The sequence below is a fragment of the Mesocricetus auratus genome, unplaced genomic scaffold (assembly GCF_017639785.1).
Source record: "Mesocricetus auratus isolate SY011 unplaced genomic scaffold, BCM_Maur_2.0 Super-Scaffold_100021, whole genome shotgun sequence".
Taxonomy (NCBI): domain Eukaryota; kingdom Metazoa; phylum Chordata; class Mammalia; order Rodentia; family Cricetidae; genus Mesocricetus; species Mesocricetus auratus.
Genome location: NW_024429202.1, coordinates 23,771,984 through 23,798,020, shown reverse-complemented (window position 1 = coordinate 23,798,020; position 26,037 = coordinate 23,771,984). Strand labels below are relative to the sequence as shown.

At 42.8% G+C, this 26,037-nt stretch overlaps 1 protein-coding gene across 6 annotated transcripts in view; it reads left to right on the top strand.

The window, feature by feature from the left end:
• The first annotated feature begins 17,359 nt into the window (after window positions 1–17,359).
• The window catches only part of Phf3 (PHD finger protein 3), a 72,012-nt gene continuing 63,334 nt past the window's right edge, over window positions 17,360–26,037 (top strand). For 2 of the 6 annotated variants that reach the window (XM_040729167.1, XM_040729164.1), the window contains exon 1: window positions 17,360–17,479. The gene's annotated coding sequence lies outside the window, so the exon portion shown is untranslated. Of the gene's footprint in view, window positions 17,480–17,737; window positions 18,021–26,037 lie in introns of those variants that run through there. The other 4 variants (XM_040729166.1, XM_040729169.1, XM_040729170.1 and 1 more) reach the window with 4 other exon arrangements.

Sequence of the window (26,037 nt, the reverse complement as noted above, 5' to 3'; positions counted from 1 at the left end):
CTGTTTGCCTGCTTGCCCTTCCCTTGTTAGCACATCCAATCCTTCCCTGGCATTGGGGCCTACTTCCTCAGGATTCCAGCATATATAGAAGACCAGCTAAAACATCCATCCTTGTGGACTGAACAACTGCTGGATTCTTGGACTTTCTGTTCACAGTCAGTCATTGTTAGGTTAGGTGGACTGCAGCCTGAGACACACACACACACACACACACACACACACACACACACACACACACAGATTCATTCTATAAGTTCTGTTACTCTAGACAACCCTGACTAATACACCCTTGCAGCTTTTACTATCATTCCTTTGTTCTATACCAGTTGTATTTAATTATTGTATGTCACAGGATTTTTTTTCTGGTTCTGTCTATTTGGTGTTCTCTATGTCTCTTGTACCTTGTTAGGCATCTTTCTCTAGATTTGGGAAGTTTTCTTCTCCTTTCTCTATACCTATTATTTGTAGGTTTGGTCTTTCCATCATGTCCTACATGTTTTTTTTTCCAATTTCCATTTCCAGATGTTTTGTGCTGGAGTTTTGTTTTGACTGAGTTATCCATTTCTTCTACCTTATCTTCCAGATCCTATCATTCAACTTTTTCATGAGGCTTAACTCTGAGCTTCTTGTTTGGCTTTCTGAGGCTTTCATTTTGAGCTTTATTTCAGTTTGGCTTCTCTTTAGTGATTCTGTTTCTTTGTTAAATTCTATTTTCATATCTTGAGTTGTTTTCAACATATCATTCAGCTGTTCATGTTTTCAGAGTCTTCCTATCCTCTTTAAAGTCCTTGAACATATTCATAACTGTCATTTCAAAGTCTTTTGTCTTGTTCAGATAAATTATTTTTCTAAGGAATATTCCAATAGGTGGGCTGGTTTCTGGAGGTGACATATTGTCATGGTTGCTCATGTTTGTGTTTTTGATCTTGGATCTAGGAATCTGGAGGTAAATCATTTGTAGTATTTCTTGGTGTGAACAATTGGTCTTGCCTTTACTGGGTAGGTGTTTGGTTCTTTGATTGCTGCCCTGGGCTGACCACCAGAATGATGTTCGTTTTTAGTCTGACAGGTACTCTGGGTTCTTGGGTTCAGATCAAATTAAGGGGGCTGGAGAAATGGTGCAGCTGTTAAAATCTGGGATTCTCTTCCTGAGGACTTGGGTTCAGTTCGCAGCACCTACATGCAGCTCACGACCATCTGTAACTCTAGATCCAGGGGATCCAATGCCTTCTTCCGGCCTCTGAAAGCACTGTATTACATATGCCCAGACACACATTCAAATAAAACAGAATATAGGTTATTCAGACTAGACATGGGCTCTCTTGGTAATTTTTTCAAGTAGTCTTTCCCCGCAGCAGAGCTGGCAGTACTGTGCATACAAATAAGTAAGGAGCATTGACCACTAACCTTATTCAAGCTTTTCCAGCAAAGAGCAAGAAGACAATTTGGAAGCCACAGAAAACTTTTGCTCTTTGCAGAATTCTTACAGTAGGAACCTTTGGTCCATTAGAAAGTCTTTAGAACTATTTCTTCTAACTCTTTGGAAATAGCCTCTATTCTAAGAATGGAGATATAGCAAGGCTATTTTTTTCTTCTTATTTGACAAAAGATGGGGGAAGTCCTGTGTATATGTCAATAAAGCACTGTTGGCCAATAGGGAAGCAAGATAGGTGGGACTAGGAGTCCAGGAGGACTTCTGGGTAGGAGAAACACAGGGAGTCAAGATGTAACCGCCATAGGGGTAAGAAGCCCGGAAACTTTTCTCCGGTACGAGAAATACTTAGATTGGCAGTTATGAGGTAAATACTTAAGCCACAGAAGCCAGTAAGAAACAAGCAAGGCCAACAGCTTCATAATTAATATAGCCTCCTGTGTGTTTATTTGGGACTGATGCAGCTCTGGAACCAGGCTGGCGGGAAGGCTTCTCTCTACAGACATACGTATGACTCATGACCTTGGGACCCAGCCCCTCACCACAACTATACTGGAGGAAAATTATACAGAGCAGAATACCAGCCAGAAGCCAAGCTGCTCCTCCTTCTTTACTTCTCCCTTAGGCTCTCTCCCTTATCTCACTCTCCCTCTTTTTCCAATTTGGTTTCCTACATACTTTTAAGGTCTGAGACTAGATGATAAAACATTAAAGAATTATCAGACCACACTAATAAGAAAAGAAAGGGTCCAGAAAATCACTCTAATGTGAGTATTGTTTTTGGCTAATGAGATGTTTCCACTGGTCAAGAATATTGCTGATTTTGGTTGGCATAGTGGTGCACACTTTTAATCCCATCACTCAGGAGGCAGAGACAGGTGGATCTCAGTGAGTTCAATGCCAAACTCATCTACAAAGTGAGTTCCAGGACAGTCAGAACTACTCACAGAGAAACCCTGTCTTGAAAAACCAAAATAAATAAATAAATAAATAAACAAACAAACAAAAAACCAAAAGCTGATTTTGACATATTTATGAACTACAGAGGAGAAATATCACGTCACCTCTTAAACAAAGGTTGTCACTCCTTCCTGCAATAAACTAAGAATGACTCGGAAATGACCTATGTAAAATTATAACCTTGTTGACTCTTAGACTGCCCAGAGAAACCTAAAATTTGAACTTGGCTTCCTGTGGTTCCAGACTTCAGCAGCCCCAGATACCAGTGAGGATCCTTTCTGGGGGTAAATACAGATGGCCCATGACTGACAACTTTTCACTTTCACAATGATGTTATTGTGACACATATTCAGGGGAAACATCACTTTGAATTCTTATCCTTTCTTGTGCTAATTATGCATACTAGGATACTCTTCCAAGGTGCTGGGCAGTGTCACGAGCTGCAGCCAACCACGAGCTCACTAGGGTAAACACAGATGTTCTACGGTGCACCTGCACCAGGGTAGCCAATTAATGTGTGTGGTAGTCAGTGTCACTTGCTGTGACAAATATGTGTGAGAGAGACTTAAGGTGAGAAAGGCACTGGTCATGCTGGTGGTACATGATTATAATGCTAGTACTTGGGGGTTTGAGCCAGGAGGACCACAAACTTAGGGACAGCCTGGGCTATGTAGTAAAACTCTGTCTCGGATAAATAAATAAATGGAAGGAATGCTTATTAGGCTTTGCAGCTTTGGGGGATACAGGCCACAGTCGACTGGCTCCAGTGTTTCTGGGCCTATTGTGAGGCAGAACATCATGTAGGAAGGATTGGTGGAACCAGATACTCACCTTTGGGCAACAAAGAGGCAGAGATAGCCAAAGAGGGGCCCCGAACATTCTATCACTCCCACCAACATATTCCCAGTGGGATAGTTCTTTTTTTTTTTTTAAATATTTTATTTATTGTGTATACAGTCTTCTGCCTGCATGTCAGTGGAGGGCACCAGATCTCATTCAAGGTGGTTGAGAGCCACCATGTGGTTGCTGGGAATTGAACTCAGGTCCTCTGGAAGAATAGTCAGTGCTCTTAACCTCTGAGCCATCTCTCCAGCCCGGGATAGTTCTTTCAACCTCAGATGCATTAACCTAGTGAAGATGTCAAAGTCCTCATGGTACTAGCAACTCTTTCTTTCTTTCTTTTTTTTTTTTTTTTTTTTTTTTTGAGACAGGGTTGCTCTGTAGGTTTGGAGGCTGTCCTGGAACTCTCTTTGAAGACCAGGCTGGCCTCCATCTCACAGATATCCACCTACCTCTACCTCCCAAGTACTAGAATTAAAGGCCAGTGCAATCAGCTCTTAATGGTTCAATCTACCAGCTAGAAACCAAGCCTTCAATTCAACAAAGAGGCCTTTGTGTATGTGTGTGGGGGGGGGTAGTAACTTTATAGCCAAACACTCTCAATATTTGATAAGTTACAGGCATTTTGATTTGTGATGTTTTCAGTTTGTGGTAGACTTTTTGGGGGGACATAATGCCATTATAAATTGAGGAGCTGTTCTATCTTCAAAGCATTTCATTTTTAAAGCACAATGGCTAGTAAACAGATTACCAATTGCTCCCTCAAATTAGTTTCCATGAGCAAAACCCCGACTCTTGAAACATTAGAGAGTGCAGGTTTAAAAACACTAACTAGGCTGGGCGTTGGTGACGCACGCCTTTAATCCCAGCACTCGGGAGGCAGAGGCAGGCGGATCTCTGTGAGTTCGAGGCCAGCCTGGCCTACAGAGAAAGCTCCAGGACAGGCTCCAAAAGAATACAGAGAAACCCTGTCTCGAAAAAACAAAAACAAACAAACAAAAAAACCCCACTAACTAGGCTGACCACTTAAAATGAAAAGGACAAGATTGAACATAGCTTCAGGAAACAGGAGACTATGAGAAGCGGTAGCTGGTGGAGTGCTCTGTATAAAGGATGCAGCAGCCTTTTAATCTGGAGTGTCTAGCAGGAGAGGAAACAGTCCCTTAGGGCATGGAATATGATAGCTAAGGAAGACCTGATGGACTCTCTACGTTTTACCATATTCCAGCTGTACTATTCTTCTAAGGCTTCCCTTAAAAAATACCATAAATTGGGTGGTATAATGTAAGAGATAGGAAAGAAGGAACACTTTATTTTCTTATTCTCATCTACTCGACAGAATACAGAAAACTCTGACTTCTTCATACACTAATTAGTTCTGCAGCAGACACCAACTGGATGTCATAAGACTCAACTCAGACACTAGCTACCCAGAATAGAGTTAACTTCCACAGATTAAAAGCTCAGTTCCGGGGCTGGAGAGATGGCTCAGAGGTTAAGAGCACAGACTGCTCTTCCAGAGGTCCTGAGTTCAATTCCCAGCAACCACATGGTGGCTGACAACCATCTACAATTCAATCTGGTGTATATGTAATAAAAAAAAAAAAAGCTCAGTTCCATAGAAGTGCCCCCACTCTAGGGATCAACCACAAGACGAGGCCCAGACTACTACCTGTGCTTCTGGACAACTGGCTATAAATTTAGATCCTCATGACCTCGCCCTCAAGTTTGACAATTATTTTGTGACATTATCCCGAGGAAGATGCATACAAATGACTACTTACACCAGACAGAGAACATGGAGAACTGTTGGCAGTTAATGGTTGCTGAATGTAATAGCCGGTGTTAATTGTCTACTTGACATAATTTAGAACCAGCTGGGAGATGGCCCTTTGGACATGCCTGTGAGGGATTGGGAGATGGCCCTTTGGACATGCCTGTGAGGGTTTGGGAGATGGCCCTTTGGACATGCCTGTGAGGGATTGGGAGATGGCCCTTTGGACATGCCTGTGAGGGATTGGGAGATGGCCCTTTGGACATGCCTGTGAGGGTTTGGGAGATGGCCCTTTGGACATGCCTGTGAGGGATTGGGAGATGGCCTTTTGGACAAGCCTGTGAGGGATTATCTTAAATTCATTGATGAAGAAAGACCTGTCTCAACTCCTGGGGAGACCATTTCCTGAGCAAGAGTCCTAGAGAGAGAGAGAGAGAGAGAGAGAGAGAGAGAGAGAGAGAGAGAGAGAGAGAGAGAGAGAGAGAGAGAGAGAAGCACAGTGAATTTACCACTCTCTACTTTCCAGCTGTGCATGTCATGTGACCAGCTCCTTCAAAGCCCTGCCATCTGACTTTCTGGCGGTAGTGGACTACACCTTGGAACTAGGAGGGGAAAGAATCCCTTCCTCCCCGTCATCTGATTTTATCAGAGTATTTTATCATAATAACAGGAAAACTAACTGAAACACTGGGGCCTGTGTGGGGTGGGGGCAGGGCTGCTGGTGGTCACTTTCTTCAGTCCTGTGGTCACTGAAAGGGAGCCTATGCTCCAGCAAATAACATCCCACCTATGCTCATACAAGAATCTCTCTCTCTCTCTCTCTCTCTCTCTCTCTCTCACACACACACACACACACACACACACACACACACACGGAGGGGATGAGAGTAATGGAGGTGAAAACTACTTAATTCATTATATACAAGTATGAAACTGTCAAAGAATAGAAAAATATCTTCAAAACTATAAAAAAAATTAAAAGTGCTTGTGTACACTCTGTGTGCCATACACACCTAGAAATTCAGCACTTGAGATGATGAGGCAAGAAGATAGAGGTCGAGGCCCTGTAATTCCTAGTAAGATGCAGTTTCAGACAAAGAAATCATATGTGTGTGTCATTATATATATGTATATATATACATATATATATATATAAGAAATATGTAGAAAACAACGATCCTTTTAATGACTTTTTATCTTGTGGGTTTTTCAAATATACTTAAGAGCAGAGACAGAACAGCATAATAAATTCTGTTTGTGTCCATCCTCTAACAAATGTAATTATCATTTTAGAGTTGCACAGCTCAAGACTATTGGGAAAAGACCCCTCAGATTCAATTCAAATTATAATTAAGCAAATGTATTAAAGGTGCTATCAGGGCCACGACTTTAACACAAGTCACAGACCTGGGGGAAGGAAGGGCTTCTAAAGAGGAAAGCCATACAAGTTGTTCTGCTCTGCCAAGATTAGGTGATCCAGATGACCTCAAAATAGTCCTTGAATGCCTGCATAAGCATGTTACAGAAGCCAAATCAGCTGTTAGTCATGTCATATAACAACCAGGTGGTCATGGCTATACATGCCTGGGTGAGGGGTCTAGGAGTCAGAGTTATGGAGAATTTTTCTTTCAGGAACTTGAGTCAGAGATAAACAGCTATTGGGTACCAAAGTGGATGCCTAGCACATTGTACAGCATTCATCTAATCTCCATTCATTAATTTTAAATTTATTTATCTTTCCTGGAATCTTTTAAACCAATTTCCAGATCTCATGTATTTTAACTCATATGCATTTCTATATGTATGTCTAAATTAGATTATAAAGTACCTTAGATTTTTATTTTATGTGTATTACTGTTTTTCCTATGTGGTGATTTGAGTAAGAATGGCCCCATAGATTCATATTTCAATGCTTAGGGAGTGGCATTAGGAGATGTGGTCTTATTAGAGTATATGTGACCTTGTTGCGGGAAAGTCACTGAGGGTGGGCTTTGGGGTTCCAAATGACCAAGCCAACCCAGCGGCTTCCTCTCTTCCTGCTGCCTGTGGATCCAGATTTAGAATTCCCAGCTTCTTCTCCAGCACAATGTCTGCCTGTGTGTTGCTATTCTTCCTGCCATGATGATAATGGAGTAAACCTCTGAAACAGCCAGTCCCAATGAGATGTTTCCCTCTATCAGAGTTGCTGTGGTCGTACTGTTTCTTCATATCAACAGAATCCTAACTAAGATGCCCTGCATGATGTATGGGCAACATGTGCGTGCCTGGTGTCCATGGAGGTCCAAAGAGGGGCTCAGAGATTCTAAAACTATTGTTATAGATGGCTGTGAGCCATGATGTGGGTGGCAGGAATGAAACCTGGGTCTTCTGCAAGAGCAGAAAGTGCTCTTAACTGCTAAGCCATCTCCAGCCCCTAAATTAGATTTTTTAAAAAGTTCAGTGCAACACTAACAAACACTATAAAATATGTTTCATAGCTAGGCTCTGTTCCTGGAAGTGATTGTCTTAAAGCACCTTTGTTTTTCAGTCATGGAGTTGGTCAATTATTGGTCTTCTAACTTGTTTGCTCAAATAAAAATCCAGTGAATATTGATATATTATATTTGTTTCATGTACCTTTATTATCTTTTTTCTTGAGACATGGTCTTACTATGTAGCTCAAGGATGGCCTTGAGTTTGAAGCAATCCCTCTGCTTTCAGCCTCCCGTACCCTGGAATTACAAGTGTGGGTCACCATCACTGACTTCATTCTGGGTCAAATTGTAAAATAAAATTTACTTTCACCTCAATTGTAGTTTGATCTTCTGTTTGGTGTTAAACAGGGTCTCATATAGGCCAGGCTAGCCTCCTGTCTTCTCCTCCAAAATGCTGGGACTGTAGGCATATGACAGCATATCCAACATCATGAGTGTTTGAAGTCTCCTTTTATCAATCATATTTACTTTTTAAAAATTTCACTGATTTGATGAAAAAACTAGGTCATCTGACTTCTAGAAGTTTGCACATCCTGAGCTTGCCTGACTGCATATTTATAACAAAAAGTGCAACAAACCTATTTGAGCAGCTACACAAAATTTGATACTACATAGAGACTGGCCAAAAAAGAGTACCAAAGTCATCCTCAGGTTCATATGGACATATTGTGATCATAAGGACACCACTGAAGTTGAGCACTGCCGGGCATTGGTGGCCCACGCCTTTAATCCCAGCACTCGGGAGGCAGAGGCAGGAGGATCTCTGTGAGTTTGAGACCAGCCTGGTCTACAAGAGCTAGTTCCAGGACAGCCTCCAAAGCCACAGAGAAACCCTGTCTCGAAAAACCAAAAAAAAAAAAAAAAAAAAAAGAAAAGAAAAAAAGAAAAAAAAAAGAAAAAAAAAGAAAGAAAGAAAGAATGAATGCAGGTTGAACAAGCCATCAGGGTGATCGGTGATCACTACTTCAGTTCCTGACTTCAGGTTCCTGCTCCAAGTTCCTGCCCTGGCTTCCTTCAGCTGTGGATTGTGACCTACGAGTTGTAAGCTGAAATAAATCCTTTCCTCTCAAAGTTGTTTTTGGCTATACTGTTATATCAAAGCAATAGAAACCCTAAGACAGGTGCCAACAGAATACCACTGTTTATGTTCTACTGTAGAAACAGGAAATGCATCCTTCCGGTCTTAGGGTTTCTATTGCTTCGACGAAACACCATGACTAAAAGGCAAGTTGGGGAGGAAGGATTTTTTGTTGTTGTTGTTTGTTTTGGCTTATGCTTTAACATTAATGAAGGAAGCCAGGGCAGGAACTCAAGCAGGGCAGGATCCCAGAGGCAGAGGGTGAGGCAGAGGCCATGGAGCATAGCTGTTTACTGGCTTGCTCCCCATGGTTTCCTCAACCCACCTTTGGATAGAACCCAGGTATCACCCACCATGGGCTGGGCCCTCCCCCATTGACGACTAATTGAAAATACCTTACAGCTGGATGTCACTGAGGCATTTCCTCTACAGAGGCTCCTTCCTCCCTGATGACTCCAGCTTGTGCCAGGTTGCCACACAAAACCAACCAGTACACTTCCCTTTCTGTACAATTCTCAGCCTCTGGGTACCAAAGGGGCCATGTTTGCATACTCATGCTTAATGAGTCTTCAGTGAACATTAAATCTAGGCTTTTGCCTATCAAAATGTTGGGACAAAATTACCTACAACCAACATCTATGCTGCTCAGCTTCCATTCTTTGAAAACACAGTAATTTTTTTTTCCTGGAGGCTTAAGCCTTCTTACAAACCCATCATTGGCAAATGTAGGTCATCAAGATGAGAAATGTTTATTGACTTTCTGTAGAATCATATGTCATAATGGGCTCATGTGATAAAAGCTCGAACAAAATCCATCATCTGTGCTGTTTTTTTTTGTTTGTTTGTTTTTTTGTTTTTTTCGAGACAGGGTTTCTCTGTGGCTTTGGAGGCTGTCCTGGAACTCACTCGGTAGACCAGGCTGGCCTCGAACTCACAGAGATCCGCCTGCCTCTGCCTCCCGAGTGCTGGGATTAAAGGCGTGGGCCACCAACGCCAGGCCATCTGTGCTGTTTTAAAGCATACAAGCTTTATTGATTCATGATCGAGTTTGTGTGTGTTGTGATGGGGGAGGTATCATAGCTTGTGAGTAGAGGTCAGAGGACAACTTTGGGTGTCTGTTCTTGTACCAGGCTTTTTTCTTTGGGGCCACCAATCAGCTCCCAAATCACGACACAGAGACTTAATATTAGTTTTTGAATGCTGAGCATGTCTCTGGCTAGCTCTTTTAACTTAAAACCTGTTTTTCCTTATCTACCTTTTGCCTAGGGGCTTATTCCCTTTCTTCTGCATATCTTACTGTTTCTCTATGTCTGGCGGCTGGTAGTCTGCCTGGCTTCTTGTTCTGGGTGTATCCCTCGTTCTTTCCTCCTTCTCTAGTTCTCCCTTCCTTGCTCTTGAGCCTAGATTTCTCTCCCTATTTATTCTCTTGGCCCACCAGTCCCATCCATTCTTCTCCTGCCTAGCTATTGACCATTCAGCTTTTTATTAGACCAATCTGGTGCCTCGGGCATGCAAAGAGAAACAGATACAGCAAATTTTGTTTTTGAGACAGGGTTTCTCTGTGGCTTTGGAGGCTGTAAACCAGGCTGATCTCAAACTCACAGAGATCTGCCCGCCTCTGCCTCCCAAGTGCTGGGATTAAAGGCGTGTGCCACCAACGCCCGGCTGATGCAGCACATGTTTACATAATTAAACACCCATCCTTACATCTTTAAACAAATGGAGCACAAACAATTGTAACACACCTTTGCCTAGTTAAATAATATTCCACAACATGTTCTCTCCTTCCACCATGTGGGTCCCAGGGATCAAACTCAGGTCATAAGGCTGTCGAGAAATGTCTTACCTGCTAAGCCAACTCACTGGCCATGAAGTTTACAAGCTTTTCGAGAATAAAATGATTAAATAATTAAGTTATACTTCATTAATTAAGTAATTACAAGTAGACGGAGCTAGAAAAAGGTTGAAGGTGCTCAAGAAAATCCAGCCTGGATATTAGTGATTTTTCTCAACACTATGACAAAATACTTGTCATAGACAACTCAAGGGAGGAAGGTTTACCCCGGCAAAAGTTTTCAGGGGACCCTAGCCAGTCATGGGGGAGCTTTCTCGAGTTCCTTCAGTTTACTCTGTTTTATACAGAGGCAGGAAGATCTCTGTGAATTGGAGGCCACTTGGTTTACATAGTGCATTCCAGGTTGGCCAGAGCTACATAGTAAGACCCTGTCTCAAAAGAAAAAAAAAAGTGAGCCGGGTGTTGGTGGCGCACGCCTTTAATTCCAGCACTCGGGAGGCAGAGACAGGCGGATCACTGTGAGTTCGAGACCAGCCTGGTCTACCGATTGAGTTCCAGGACAGGCTCCAAAACAATACAGAGAAACCCTGTCTCGAAAAACCAAAAAAAAAAAAAAAAAAAAAAAAGAAGTGTTTGTTCTCCTCACATGTAACCTTTTGCTCACCTCCAGCAGCTCCCCAAGCCTGCTCTTTCCTCGGGGAAGAGATGTTTCAATTCGAGGGAATGTTGCAATTTAAGGAAAATGCCTTACAACAATGTGGCAGACCGAAACAGTTCTATTGTGCCTCGAGGCAAGGGGGCACCCTAATCCTTAAGTAGGTTCTGTGTGCCTGTCAGGCTTCACAGCAGAAGGTTCCCACAACCTTTCTAAACAGCACCACCCACTGCAATTCCTGATCCTGTGGGGGAATATTTCAGATCCTAGTCCATAGCACTCAGTACTGTGATGCATGCTTATAGTCTTGGGAAGCCGAGGCAGGAGGATCACAAATTCAAGACTAGCTTGGACTACACAGTGCGAGTCTGTCTCAGAACAAACAACTCTACAAATTAGTTACTGTATAAATGAAGGCAGCTCAGCCTTCGATCTTTCTCTGAAACACGTGTATGTGCTCCTGCTGTACACTGACAAACTTCCTGTTAAATTACCTCTTTACTTCTGCAGTATCTTAGGATACGGAAAATTGAAGAGGTAGACAAGACCAGTACTAAAGACTTTGACTACTATATTAAGGTTGGAGTCTGCTGTGATGGCGAATGCTTAGCTATAACCCTCTTGCCCTGGAGGCTGAGACAGTAGGACCTTGAGCTACAGTGAGCTACCTCTGCCTCAAAAACAAAACAAAGAGAAACAGTATGAAGAAATTTTATTTCATTAGACTTTATGTTCTGGAAAAGCATGGTGAGTTTAAGTATGAGGAAATATTATCTATCATTGAGCATGTCATAGAGGGACATTCTAAAAACACTTTATTTAAAAATTTGGTTATTTCTAAGGTTGCTGTGACGGCTATTCTTGGTTGTCAACTTGACTACATCTGGAATGAACTACAATCCAAGTTGCTGTTTTCACCTCTGAGGGATTTTCGATTGAATTATTTGAAGTGAGAAGACCTGTCCTAAATCTGGATCTTTTGAGGTGGTAATATTCCACCTCAAATCTGGCCAAACCTTCCAGTGGAAGTCTCCATAAAGCATGAGGAAGAAGGAAATGTTTGCCTGCTTGACCTCACTCTTTCTGGCCAACCCATTCTTTCACTGGTATTAGAGTTTACTTCCTCGGGAGTCCAACAGATACTGAAGACCAGCTGAGACATCCAGCCTGGTGGACTGAACAACTGGAGGCTTCTAGGGCTTTTATGTGGTTACAGCTATTGTTGGATGAGCTGGGCCAGAGCCTGTAAGCCATTCTAATAAATCCCTTAACATACTTTTTTCCCATTAGTTCTGCTCCTCTAGAGAACCCTGACTAACCCAGTGGCAATATGTACCATTTAGATAGAAAATCACTCACAAGGACTGAAATACAGCAGCATTTCTGCTCACTTTTCATTGGCCCCTGGGAATGTCCCAGATATTATGCAGACTGAAGAAAACACAGCATTTGTCTTTTGTGCCTGCTGACGTCACGCCATGCTGCATGTAATTGTTGCCTGCTCATCTTTCCTGCTCTTTTGGGTTCTTTCAGGGCAAGAAAAACCATTCATTCCTGGTGTATATAATGGGTAAACAAATGAGCAAATGTTAGAAGCTGTGGGTAGGGGAGGAGACTAACACAGAGGAGGTGACCTTATGATTGAAGTCTTTAAAAGGTTCTTATGGTCTGTCTACAAAGGCCTGGGGTAGATGGAGGCTTATTTTACTATTTGATCTAGCTTTCCTAGCTACTCTCTCCTGACCCCTGGTATGTGATAACAATTATTCATTCTTGAATAGGGAGGACACTTCCCTTTACCCATTAATTATGCTAGCCATGTTTAGGAGAAAAGTGAATGTGTGGATGGGAGAAAGTCTGTCAGAATAAGAGATAGAGTGCTCTGCGATGGGCTTAGATGTTTGGTGGTAATCTGACTAAAAATAGTTCTGGATGTTTTGACTCCGCTGTTTTCATCTCATAGTGAAACATAAAAACACCTAAACCTTTTTTAAACTAACATGACGGTGTGTATGTATAACATAGCTTGTAGAGAAAATTCTACTACACAAATGTCATACTTTATTTTTTAAAACACTTTATGACATTTATTTGTTTTGCAGGAAGAAGGCGGCGTGCATGGCATGGCATATGTCTGCAGGTCAGGGGCCAACTTGCAGGTTGGCCCTCTTTTACTACAGTGATTCTCAACCTTTCTAAAGCTGTGACCCTTTTTTTTAGAGACATTTTCTCATTTTTATTAATATTTTTATTAATTTTACATACCGACAACAGTTTCCCCTCCCTCTTTGCCTTCCATTCCCTCCTGCTACCTCTCTCTCTTTTTTTTTTTAAGTTAGAAACAAGCTTGCTTCACATGTCAATCCCAGGTCCCTCTCCCTCCACTTCTCCCCTGCCCTTCCCACCAGGTCCCCCAATCCCACCCTCAATCACCACTCCAATCCCTAGGGAGGGTGAGGCCCTCCATGGTGGATCTCCAGTGACTGTTATTTCATCCAGAGCTGGGCCTAGGCCCTCCCCCAAAAGTCCCAAGCTGTGGCCCTTTAATACCAATCCTCATGTTGTGGTGACCCTCAACCATAAAATTATTTTTTGTTCCCATTTCATAACTGTAATTTGCTACTGTTATGAATTATAATGTAAGGATTTTCAGAGATAGAGGTTTGCCAAAGGAGTTATGACCCACATGTTGATAACTGCTGTTCTACTCTGTGGCCCCCAGGGTTTGAACTCTGGTGGTCAGGCTTGGTGACAAGTGTCTTTCATGCTGTATCATATATTGCCAGCCTCAAATGCCAAATTATCTATCTGCTCCTCAGAATGGGCAACTCAAAAAATTTCCCATTTTTTTACCACTTGACTGAACTGACACTCTAGAAACTAGTGTTTCAGTGAAGACACTTTTCATATCAAACTTAATTGTTTTAAAGATTTATTTTATTTGTGTGTGTTTGTGTGTATGTGTGTGTGCACACGAGTACACGTGCTCACAAAGCCAAGAGAGGGTGTTGGACACCTGGAGCGGGAATTATGGGTCTTCATGGCTGCCTTCTATGGTTGGTGCTAGGAACTGAATTATAGTCCTCCTCTGGAAGACCCATGGACACATCTCTCCAGTTCACAATGAAATTAAGAGAGTTGGTCCCAATATTGGAGAAACATGTGAGGGTATAAAGTCTGAACCTTCTCCAATCTGACCTTTAGTATAGTCCTGAGTGATGGATGTCCTTGGGTGCAGGTAGACCTTGGGAAGTGCCAGCTGCTGCCCCAGACTGAGATCCAAGAGGCACGATGCCAGCAGAGACAACCGGGTTTGGCCCTTGGCACCTGATGCTTCTGTGTTATGGCACCAAGATACTGGAAAATTGACACCAGTATTTTCATTCCCTGCCTTGCATGGCCTCCCTTGTGCACCATGAGCCCTCTGTCTTAAGTGTGCCTTGGATGGAGGTCAACAACTGGAGGAAAACAAGAGCAGAGCTCACCCTAGACTGAGGTCCTTAGTTGCAGGAGGACCAACAAGGGTCACATCTACAACTGTGATGCAAGAATCTGGCCTCCAGAGGCCTCAGAGATCTCCAGGATTCAACAGGACAGCAAACAGGACAGCCAACAGGGACTTGCAGGAGCTTGTTTTATCTATAGCAACAATGTTGTTTCAGACAAACACAACCTTCTTTTGCCCAAGGCTGGGCAAGCCCAGTCCCCTGACTGCAGCTTAGCTGTTCAAAAAGAAGTAGATTAGCCCCAGAAGGCTGCTTAACTTGGCAGCCAGAACCAGTTTTGACATTTGCATTATACAGGGTCTTCCATAGCTTTATTTTGGGTGGACTTTGGTTTTTCCTGGGTCCACATTTTTGCAAGATCCAAACTGTTATTTTTTCCCACCATAATTTTCAGTCATATATAAACACACACTACTAGTTTTGTGTTGTTCTTCTACTAAATTCAATTTCCCTGTTAATTTGTACTTTTAATGCTATCAGTATTACCTAACTTTCTGGTGTTTATAAACATTTTAGATAAAAAGGACCTGTGCGCGATTACAGCCATTCCCGGGCTCTTTTTTTGTAACCTGTGACTTGGGTGAAAGACAAATACTCTTGTTTATCTTTAGAAGCAACAAGCAAAGCTCAGGAATGGACAAATATGGATTTGAATGCTTGATTGAAATAACAGACTCTACCATGCTTTATGGCAAGGTTGCTGACTCTTTTAGGGTCAGAAACCTTTGTTGTGTGAATGTGACAGTGCTATGACTCATACTTTCACCTTGTGTTTTGTCCTAAATTTACTAAGATTTCTCCGAAAAGGTAAGTTTTCCTCAACCCTTTCATTTATTTATTTATTTATTTGGTTTTTTGAGACAGGGTTTCTTTGTAGCTTTGGAGGCTGTCCTGGAACTCACTCTGTAGACCAGGTAGGCCTGGAACTCACAGAGATCCACCTGTCTCTGCCTCCCATGTGCTGGGATTAAAGGCGTGCGCCACCACTGCCAGGCTATCCTCACCTCTTAATATCTCCTCGCCCCCCTTTTTTACACTGAGGTCAAGAAGAATTAGTATAGTATTTATTTATTTATTTTTGCAATTCCTTTCCAACAACTCAAGTGGAAATTTCTATTCATTCCTTTATTTAAAAAAATTAAGTCTGTGAAACAGATGTGAGGGACTGCTGTGTTCCAGCAGGGGATGGCATCCTAGAAGTCCACTGAATTCGGACAACCTCAGCCTCGTGTTTGCTTTCAGCGATGAAATTACCAGGAGACAGAGAAAGTAAAGAGCAGGTCACAACATGCCTGTGGCTTGTTCTACCTCCTGCTGACCTTACTGTGTCAAGTGTGCTTGGTGTGAGGTTTAACTTAACAAAAGCTTTCAAAGGAAGCTTGCAGGCCTCTTGGTTAGGTGCTCAGCAGGTCCGGACAACACTGCAATTGTCTCTGCAGACTGAAAGCACAATCGTGGTTAAGGGGCTCATTTTGGTTACGGTGACTGATAGGCAACAGTTAGACCGTAGAACCCTGGGATGGGGTAAACAAAATGTTGTGAGGTCTCAGTGTTTGCTCTTTGGACTTCTTTTTTTTTTTTTTTTTTTTTTTTTGGTTTTTCGAGACAGGGTTTCTCTGTGGCTTTGGAGGCTGTCCTGGAACTAGCTCTTATAGACCAGGCTGGTCTTGAACTCACAAAGATCCGCCTGTCTCTGCCTCCCGAGTGCTGGGATTAAAGACGTGTTGCTCTTTGGGATTAAAGACGTGTTGCTCTTTGGACTTCTGCACGCTATTAAAAATCGAGGGACTCCAGGGGCTTTACTTTATAGTGTATCTACTTTATAGTGTATCTATTGATACCTTGGAAAGGAAACGCAAATAGATAAATAAATAACGGCAAGTTTCATTGCCTGTCACAAATCTTATGATAGACTCTGCAATAAAAGAATGAAGACTGAAAAATCTGAAGTGTATTTAACCAGTTCTCCGTAAGGTGACCAGAAACTTAGACACATGCTAATGGAGTATCTCTGAAAGGTAGCAATGGAGTGTGGCGTCCAGGGACTGCGGATCATATTTCGAAAACGGCTTACCCAAGAATATTTTTTTCGGTATCCAGAATGTTTCTTTTTCACTGGCTGGCCTGCAACTCGCTACGTAGACCAGGCTGGCCTAGTAATAAGGAACATCCGACGGCCTGGGCTTTCGAGCACCGAGATAAACCACGCCCAGCCCTCCAGAAATGTTTCTTGAAAGAGGCAATTGAGTTCTGAGCGGGTCCTAGCTAATTGCCAATGGGCCGCGAGGTGGGGGGGGGGCAGCGCCATCCATCGGGGATATTCTGGCCCTAATGGTTCCCTTTTCAAGTCCCTTCCAGGAGGTAAGCAGTAGGCGGGGGGAGGAAAGGGGTCAGCTCGGCGTTAACCGTCTGGCTTCCTGCACTATCCCGGTTGGCAGCCTGCCTCCGTTCCGTTCCCACCGCCGCCGCCACCGAGGCCTGCGGGGCAGAGCCATCCGGGCGGCTGCGGCGCGCACACCGTAGCGCGCAGGCGCGGCGCACGCAGCTCCGGCCCCCGGAACGGTAAACAGTAGCGTCACGTGACACGGCGCCCGCTCCAGCTCCCGCGCTGCCGCCGCCGCCGCCGCCGCCGTCGCCACCGCCGCCGCCGCCACCGCCGCCGTCGCCACCACCGCCGTCGCCGCCGCACGCCGATGGTGGCTGCGGGCTCTCGCGGCGCCGCACAGGCTCCACGAGGCGAGCGACCCCCGGACTCAGGGAGACAGCGACTGCAGCACGGACGGGGAGGGCGGCACGCAGGCCAGCCGTAGTGTCGTCACCGCGGCGGCGCGGGCTCGGGAGCCCCGAGCCGAGGCAGCGACGCCGACGCCCTGCGCGCACCCCCCCCTCCGCGGCCCCCTCCTCCGCGGCCCGGCGGCCTCCATCTTCCTCTGGCTGCCGGTGGCAGCGCTCGTCTGCGGAGCGGGTGAGTGGCGGCGCCGGCCGCGACGGGCACTCGGTGGCCTCCTTCCCTCCCTCACACCCCCCACGCGGGCGGCCCGCGTCCTCCATCCCTCGCGCAGCGGCCGCCCGCTCCACCCCCGGGCCCTGTGGTCTCCGGGGCCTGCCCCGCCCCGCCCCGGCCTGCCCCACCGTTTGGCCCGCGGACCCGGAGCCGCGGTGGCGGCGCGGCCTCTGCGCGACCGCCGAGCCTCGGCTCTCGCCGACGAGCGTGCCCGGTCTCCGCCGCCGCGCGGGCAGGCGGCGCGGGCCAGGCCGGGTTCGAAGGCCCCGAGCCTGGTGCTGCGGACGCCGCCGACTCCCGGAGCCGGGTTGCAGGCCGGGCCGCACCGAGGCCGGTCCCTGGCCCCGCATCGGGCGAGCCTAGCGCTGCCGACCTTCCGGGGGAACGCGCGCTTTTGTGCTGGGGACCCCAGATCGTGGGCTCCTTTTGCCTAGTTTGAAATGGGAAGCCTAGAGTTCTGCCTGCAGACAGGACATGTAATTTAATGAACCACTAGTCGTAAGTACGTGTTAATGGTGCTAAATAACTGATCATCTGACACGGGGCGGGGGAAGGGGACCCAGGGAGAGGAAAGGGGACCCAGGGAGAGGAGAGAGTGTTGTAGCACCATCCAGCCCTCGCTCTTTCCCTCAGATGCCCCTTCTTGTCTTTGGGTAGCTAAATGCCATTTCCTAGTCGTTAGAATTCGAATGTGTGTTTATTATTGCTAGTCAGTAATCGATAGTGGAGCGTGATTGTGGTTTGATGGAAGTGGCAACCATGCTTTAATGTCTACCTGATGTTAATCTTCATTCTTCGTACAGATCTTTTAAAACAGGATCGAGCAATCGAGACTTTTCCCACAGTATGCATTTTGCTGCCTTATTTTACGCTAAATTTTTAAACTGATCGCAGCAAAATGTATTGCTCTACTTAGTATTTGGATCCAAACTTTGTCCTGTGTTTTCAGTTTGCAAACCTCAGTTCCTGCCTCTTAAAATTCTTGAATGAAGTGTTTGGTATTTTGAAAATGTGGATGATGCGTGTAACAGAAAAGAGACAGATGAAAGAAACAAGCGTTCTGTTGTAGCATCTTTATGTTTTTTCGTTTATAGCGCTATTCCAGAGCACAGTTGTTGAGAGAAAAATCAGTACTCCTTAGCATATACTTAGATCTTTTTTTTTTCTTTCCCACTGTTCTCTTTGCCCGTCATTTATGTTCACAGTGATTCTCCATCATCATTACCATTATCACTTATTTTAAAATGAATAGTCTAGTTTCCAGTGATAGTAACAATGTAAGCAGGAGGTTGAGGAGTCATCATAGCTCTGATGAAGCCACACGTTCAGATGATTCTTTAGCAGCAGAAAGACTTGTTGCATAGGTGAAAGGGCTATCTAAAATAGAGTTAGGACCGGAAATGTTAAGAGTTAGGACCGGAAATGTTAAGCTTTGTTTTATAGTTGTACTAGTGATGTGTCAATATTTCTTAGTGGTGGGACCGAACTTTTCTCCTGTCAGTTTTACAGTTTATAGGTGTTTCTTGAAGAGCATGAGTGGTGTAATTTGTTGTACTGCTCTTGCTTTCTTTCTAGTGGAAGAGACAGTGAATTTATCCATTGCACCGAATTAGTTATGTGTATAAGCTTTTTTTTTTTTTTTTTTTTTTTTTTTTGGTTTTTTGAGACAAGGTTTCTCTGTGGCTTTGGAGGCTGTCCTGGAACTCGCTCTGTAGACCAGGCTGGCCTCGAACTCAACAGAGATCCGCCTGCCTCTGCCTCTCGAGTGCTGGGATTAAAGGCGTGCTCCACCAACGCCTGGCTGTGTATAAGCTTCTTATGGGCACTCGAATACTGGATATTCTCATAAGAGACAACTAGGTTAGGTTAAATTAATAATTTTAGGATAGAGAAATTGAAACTTTTAATCATTTAAAGCCACATTGAAATTTAGCATCGTCTGTTTTGGAATCAGTTAAGAGAAATTGGATAGCTTTTGATCTATATATTATTGGTTAAAGTTGGAAGGCAGCAGGTGACATTTTGCTATAAAATTATCTTAAGAGTGAGGTGCTGAAGAATTACACATAAACATAGGCATATACAAAGAAAGAGACACAGACACTCAACACACCCATGCACATAACACAGACATACACGCTGGATTTTGCGTCAAAAAGTTGGAAAGCAATACTTTGGAGGGCTTTGCTGCGATTCTTTATGGTTTCCAGGGGAGCAGCTCCCTTAGTCCCTGGATGAAAGGAAGCAAGCAAACAAACAAACAAGGAAAGGCAAGGCAGAAGCAGAAGGCCATGTTTTCAGGCAGGAAAATAACAACTCACACCCTGGCAGATGTGTCCACACAGGCTGCATATGGCTGAGGATAACTGCAAATGTGGTCCAACGCAGAAACAAAACAAAACAAAAAAAGAGAGTTGAGGTATTTATTTAGTATGGGGCATCCTTAGAAAAACTGCTGTGTGAACATTAGACCTACAGCTTTTATGCTTTAGGTGTCTAACTTGACTCCTTAGCAAAGTAATATTTATTCAGTAATATGTATTCAGTGTTTGTTTTTGTTTTTTTGAGACAGGGTCTTACTGCATACCCCTGGCTGTCCTGGAACTCATTGTGTCTGCCAGGCTGGCCATGAACACACAGAAATTGCCTGCCTCTGGGATTAAAGGTGTGCACTACCACCGCCTGGCACATTTTGCTTTCTTAAAAAGTATGCTTTTGGCAGGCGGTGGTGGCACACGCCTTTGATCCCAGCATTGGGGAGGTAGAGGCAGGTGGATCTCTTTGAGTTTGAGGCCAGCCTGGTCTGCAAAGTGAGTTCCAGGACAGCCAGGACTGTTACACAGAGAAACCCTGTCTTTTTTTTTTTTTTTTTGGTTTTACGAGACAGGGTTTCTCTGTATTGTTTTGGAGGCTGTCGGTCCAGCCTGGCCTCGAACTCACAGAGATCCACCTGCCTCTGCCTCCCCAGTGCTGGGATTAAAGGCGTGCACCACCACTGCCCGTCGAGAAACCCTGTCTTGAAAAATTAAATATATATATCTCTTTGAAGAAAGCCCAGAATTAGCTCTATTATTTCCCTTAAAGTACTTTGTGTATTTCAGGTTTTTTTTTTTCTAGTGTCCTTTGTCTCTTCTAAGGTACATAATTACTTCAGTTTCAGGGTGTTGGACTTTCTTAGAAAGCTAAATATGTTCATTCACCTTCGTTTCAAGATTTTTTTATTGACAAATGGCTGCTAGCTTAAAAAAAATTGGAACAAAATTTCTTGGGCTAAATACCCCGCCTCCTTCAGGAACACATGTATATCATGTGAGCATGAGATGTCTTTGTAGAAATGTAAGAGATCTTTACTTTTTAAGCAACAAAAGTGACTTGAAAACTATTAAAAATTTAGGGTACTGTTGCAGTTTTGAGAATAGGAAAGAAAAATACTGTTTTAATTGTTGCTGCTTGATTACATAGGAGATATCAGAACATTGATTGACTAAAGATATCTGAAACCCGGGAAAGGAGTTTTGACTGAAAAATAAAATTTAAGGACATCAGATAGGGAATCAGTGTGTTAAATTTTAGATAGGAATTCAGTGTTAGGAAAGCATTGTATGAATTGCCAAGTGTCATTCATTAGTTTAATTTTAGACATTCTTTGTCAGAGATAATTATTATTTGAAACAGGGTCTCACTATCTAACCTTGACTGGCCTGAAGAGTGATTGGCCCTGAACTCAGAGCTCTGCCTGTGTTGGGATTAAAGGTGGGCACTCCACACCTGACTCAGGAATTAAATTTTTGATCATTTATACAGTGAAGGAGGGCACTAAGAAAGTAGTTGAGACTTGAACATTATCCAGAAGTTTTTATTTGTTGGTATAAATCTTATGCATATCCTACAGTTTTGAACGGCATGGTAGATACAGAAAGGCTAAGCATGCAGTTTGTGTGAGGTGATCATGTGAAACAAAAGAGTGGGGGTGTGAAGTACATTGAACGTTTGTAGTTGGAAGTTTACTATTCTTCCAATGTCCATATACATTGAGGATAGCCATTTTATTTTTTATGTGTATAATGTGGCTAAGTATTCTCTGCTCTATTTTGAAAGAAAAGTGAGATGCTTGTTCAGCATTTTTACAGGTTTATTATTGAGACTTAAAGTTATAAAAATAAGGTGCTAGTAAGTTGAGTGCATAAAATAAACTTTAGAAGTGCTGGCTCAGAAATTGTACTGCCTGTATTGTGATTTGAGGACATTGGGTATGTGACCTTTGGAAAATTAAATAAATATTTGAATGTTAATTTGCTCTTTTGCAGAAAGAAGCAGTAATTGCACTTAGTTTACAGAATCTGATAGTAAGTGCTAAGTGTATGTTGTTTGACTGTTAGTACCTATGTCATGATGATACCTCAGTGGTTAATTCAAAGTACTGCTATTTGTTTAATGCTACTTACAATACAAAATGACTAAAGTTTGAAATGATTTTTTTCTTTTATTACCTTTGGCTAGTCCAATTCTGCATTTGCAGGTTCAGTTTCTACCTGCTAATTCTTTTTCTAAGTTCATAGATCTGCTCAAGTCTGGTGTCATTGTAGGCAGGGTGTCATTTATTCTTTTTACTGGATAAATTCACAGAACCTTCATGTTCCTTGTTTCCTTTATGAGGTTTTGTTGGTAAATTCCAACTCGTGAAACTAGAACAGAATTTGAAATGTGTGGACAGTCACTTGTAGGGTGGTACCTACTTGTTTCGTCATTTTCCTTCCTAGAACGATAACCTAGGATTCTCCTTCAGTTTTTTAAATTTTAAAATAACTTAAAGTTGTATGGATATTTGTCTGTATGTATGTTTATGCACGAGTGCCTAGTTTCCACAGAGGCCAGAAAAAATGGCCTCAGATCCCTTGGGACTTGAGTTACAGCTCTAAGCAAGGATGTGGGTGCTGGGAATCGAACGTGGGTCCTCTGGAAGAGCAGCCAATGCTCATAACCATTGAGCTATCTCCTAGTCCTTATCTATAATGTTTTTATACCAGTCTTTAAGAAATCACTTTGATGCCACACAAGTTGAGTTTAAGCGTCCTACTTCATATGCTGAACAAGAAGTGTAAACTGTAGCATCTTTCTTATAAATTGTTAGTAACAGTAGTCCTTCCTAAAAGTATGATTGTGAGAATTAAATGGCATAAAACCAATGAGCTACTTATTACAGCATCCTGACTAGTAAACATTCCGTGAATTTAATTTTACAAAAACAATATAGGGCAATGGTAAATATATTGAATCCTGAATGAGCTATTTCTTTGGGTTCGTCTTTTTGCTTCACTGCTTACTTACTTTAGTAAGCAGTTGGATCTTTGCTAGTCAGTTTTTAAAAACTGGGATTATAATATAGAATATCTATAGAGGAGCATTTCTTGGCCCATACCGTTCCCTCCTTACACTTGTACAACGTGGACTTGTTTGAATGCATTATAATATATGTACTAGCTACTTGTGCTACCCTTTCCAACTGTCATGACAGTAGAGGAATCCAAGCATAGCCAAATGGTTTTTGGATGGGTAGAATTGCCTCCAATTAAGAATAATTTGGTCCTGATGACCCATACCTGGAACCCCCAGTATTGGGAGGCAGAGGCAGGATGGTTCTGGACTACAGAAGTCGTGTGATTTCTGTGCAGCTTGACGTTTAAAATACAGCTGCCTGTTAGAAATTTGTTTTTGCTAAGTATGCCTGATCAAATTGCTTGATTTAAAGTTTAAATAGTTTAAACTATTATGTCAGGACTGGAAGGCATCAAGTATAGTCCCTTTTTAGGGCTTTGTTTTTCTTCTTCTAGGTCTTTCTTTGCCAGGATTTCTCTTACGCATAGTTGATCACTACTTTAGGTTTTCACTAGCATGTTATCCTAGTAGTAAAACCTTCACTAGAATACATAAAATGCTCCCTCCCAGTTAATATTGCCTTGTTTAAAATTTCACAGGTTTTATAATTAATTCCCTTGTGTCTTAGTTACTTTCCTATTGCGGTGACAAAACACCTTGACCAAGACAACTTGTAAATGAAAGCATTTGATTGGTCTTATTCCATGATGGCAGGAAAAAGGTATGGCTGCAGGAACAGCTGACAGCTGACATCTTGATGTGAGAGCAGGAGGCAGGAAGGGGGCAGAGAGGGAGAGGGGTAGGTACTGGGAATGGTATGAGCATTTGAAACCTCAGAGCCCACCCCACCCCACCCCCACCCCCAGTGATAGCTCTTTCAACTTCCCAAACACTTGAACTGAGTGAGGACCAGGTGTTGAAGCAAGTGAGCCAGTGGGGTCTATTCTCATTCAAACATCTTGGGTGTTTGTTTCTTCATGTCAGATGTTACAGGTGTGTATGCACATGTGTAGACTACATGAGACAGCTGGAGCTCATACAGTCTCCCTTTCAATCTTTTTTTTTTAAATTACTGGGGTGGGGAGTGTCTCATGTGTCCCATGCTGGCTTGGAGCTTGATATTTAGACAAAACTAGCATTGAACTCAGTATTCTCCCTTTCTTATCACCTGAATTACAAATATGTACCCACACCCAGCTCTTGATCTCTGATGTAACTTTAATTCTGGTAGCGGTTTATTTAGGCTTTGAAAAAAGTAGTATTTGATAAAATATATTTAAGTATGTTTGCTTTCTAGATTTTAGGCATGCGTGCGTGCGTGCGTGCGTGCGTGTGTGTGTGTGTGTGTGTGTGTGTGTGTAGTATTGGGATAGAGCCCCATCACTGACCTGTATCTTGCTTTTGGTCACAGAATCTCACTGAGTTTCATGTGTTGACCTTGAACACAAATGTATTCCATAGTCCAGGCAGGCATTAAATTTGGGATTATCCTGCCTCTGCCGGCCTGCCTGCCAGAGTAGTGGGATTATAGGCCTGTGTCACCAGGCCCAACTAAAAGTAACATCTACTTAACCTCCTGAGTTTTCATTTCTGATCCTATTAGCAGCCCTCAAATATTGATAGTCTGTTGGATTTATATTTTATTGTATTTGGATATCTGTAATCTGTCTTGGATTGTGAATTTCTTGTTTTTTTTTTTTTTTAATGGTTTTTTGAGACAGGGTTTTGTTTTGGAGGCTGTCCTGGAACTTGCTCTGTAGACCAGGCTGGCCTTGAACTCACAGAGATCCACCTGCCTTTGTCTCCCGAGTGCTGGGATTAAAGGCATGCGCCACCAACGCCCGGCTTTTTTTTTTTAATTGAGTTATTTTTACTTTATTTACATTAGTGTTTTGCCTGCATGTATGTCTGTGTGAGACTGTAAGATTTTGGAGGTATAGACAGTTGTTAATTGCTATGTGGTGCTGGGAATTGAACCCTGGGTCCTCTAAAAGAACAGTTGGTACTCTTAACTGCTGAGCCATCTCTCCAGCCTGGATTTTGAATTTGTTAAATTTGAGACCATAGTTGGTTTCCCTTTCTGGTAGGTGTTTAGTAAATCTGTGAATGAATGGTTTGAATTAAGATTATCTTATTCTGTGACAACTGTGTGTATTTTATTGTTTGTAAATAATAGGTGTGACTCTGATCCATGAAAATGTCAGATTTTAATATGTAGAATCTGAAATTATTGATAATGATTTAATTGTATTTCATGAGCCATTGTAAATAGACAGTAGATAGTGTGTTTTGTTTACAATACCAAATGTAAGGAAGTACTCAAGTAAAACTTTAAGAGACAGAAATTTGTTTTTGTTGTTTGCTTGTTTTTTTGAGACAGGATTTCTCTGTGGCTTTGGAGGCTGTCCTGGAACTAGCTCTTGTAGACCAGGCTGGTCTCGAACTCACGGAGATCTGCCTACCTCTGCCTTCCGAGTGCTAGGACTAAAGGCGTGCACCACCAACGCCAGGCCAGAAATTTGTTTATATCAAGCAGCTATATGATTAACAAAGAGACTGAAAATGTCTTTTAATTAGACCTGCTTTTCTTTGTCATTTACATTACTTGGTATCCCCAATGTTCTCATTCTTTTTAAAGCTGTCTTATTTTGAAATACTTTAGATTTATTAAAAATCATGAAGCAGGATAAGAAGAGTTCCTACATACCCTGTATATAATCCTAGTTCATTTCCCCATATTACTGACTTCTGATGTAATGTTGGTGCCTCTATCAGAGTAAACAGACTATTAACTGAATGAAGTACATACATACTTTATTCAGATGTTACCAGCTTTACCAGTAATGTATGTACTCTTTCTGCTCTGCTGTCAATCCACATTGCACTTAGAATAGTGTCTTTTTTAAGTTAATATTACTGTATTTAACTAACTTTTGTTTTACTATTTAGTAAGGATTCCTTTTTAAGGTGCATTTTAAATTTTATGGCAGTCTTTTTGCTGCTCATGGAGATCCCTGTCTTCCTGGAGCTTGCGGGACATGGGTGCTGGCAACCAAATTTCCATCTCCTGTAAGAGCAGCACAGGCACGAGTTAGTTTTGACACTAAGTACTTAATATCTGAGTCTAGTTTCTTAGAATTCTT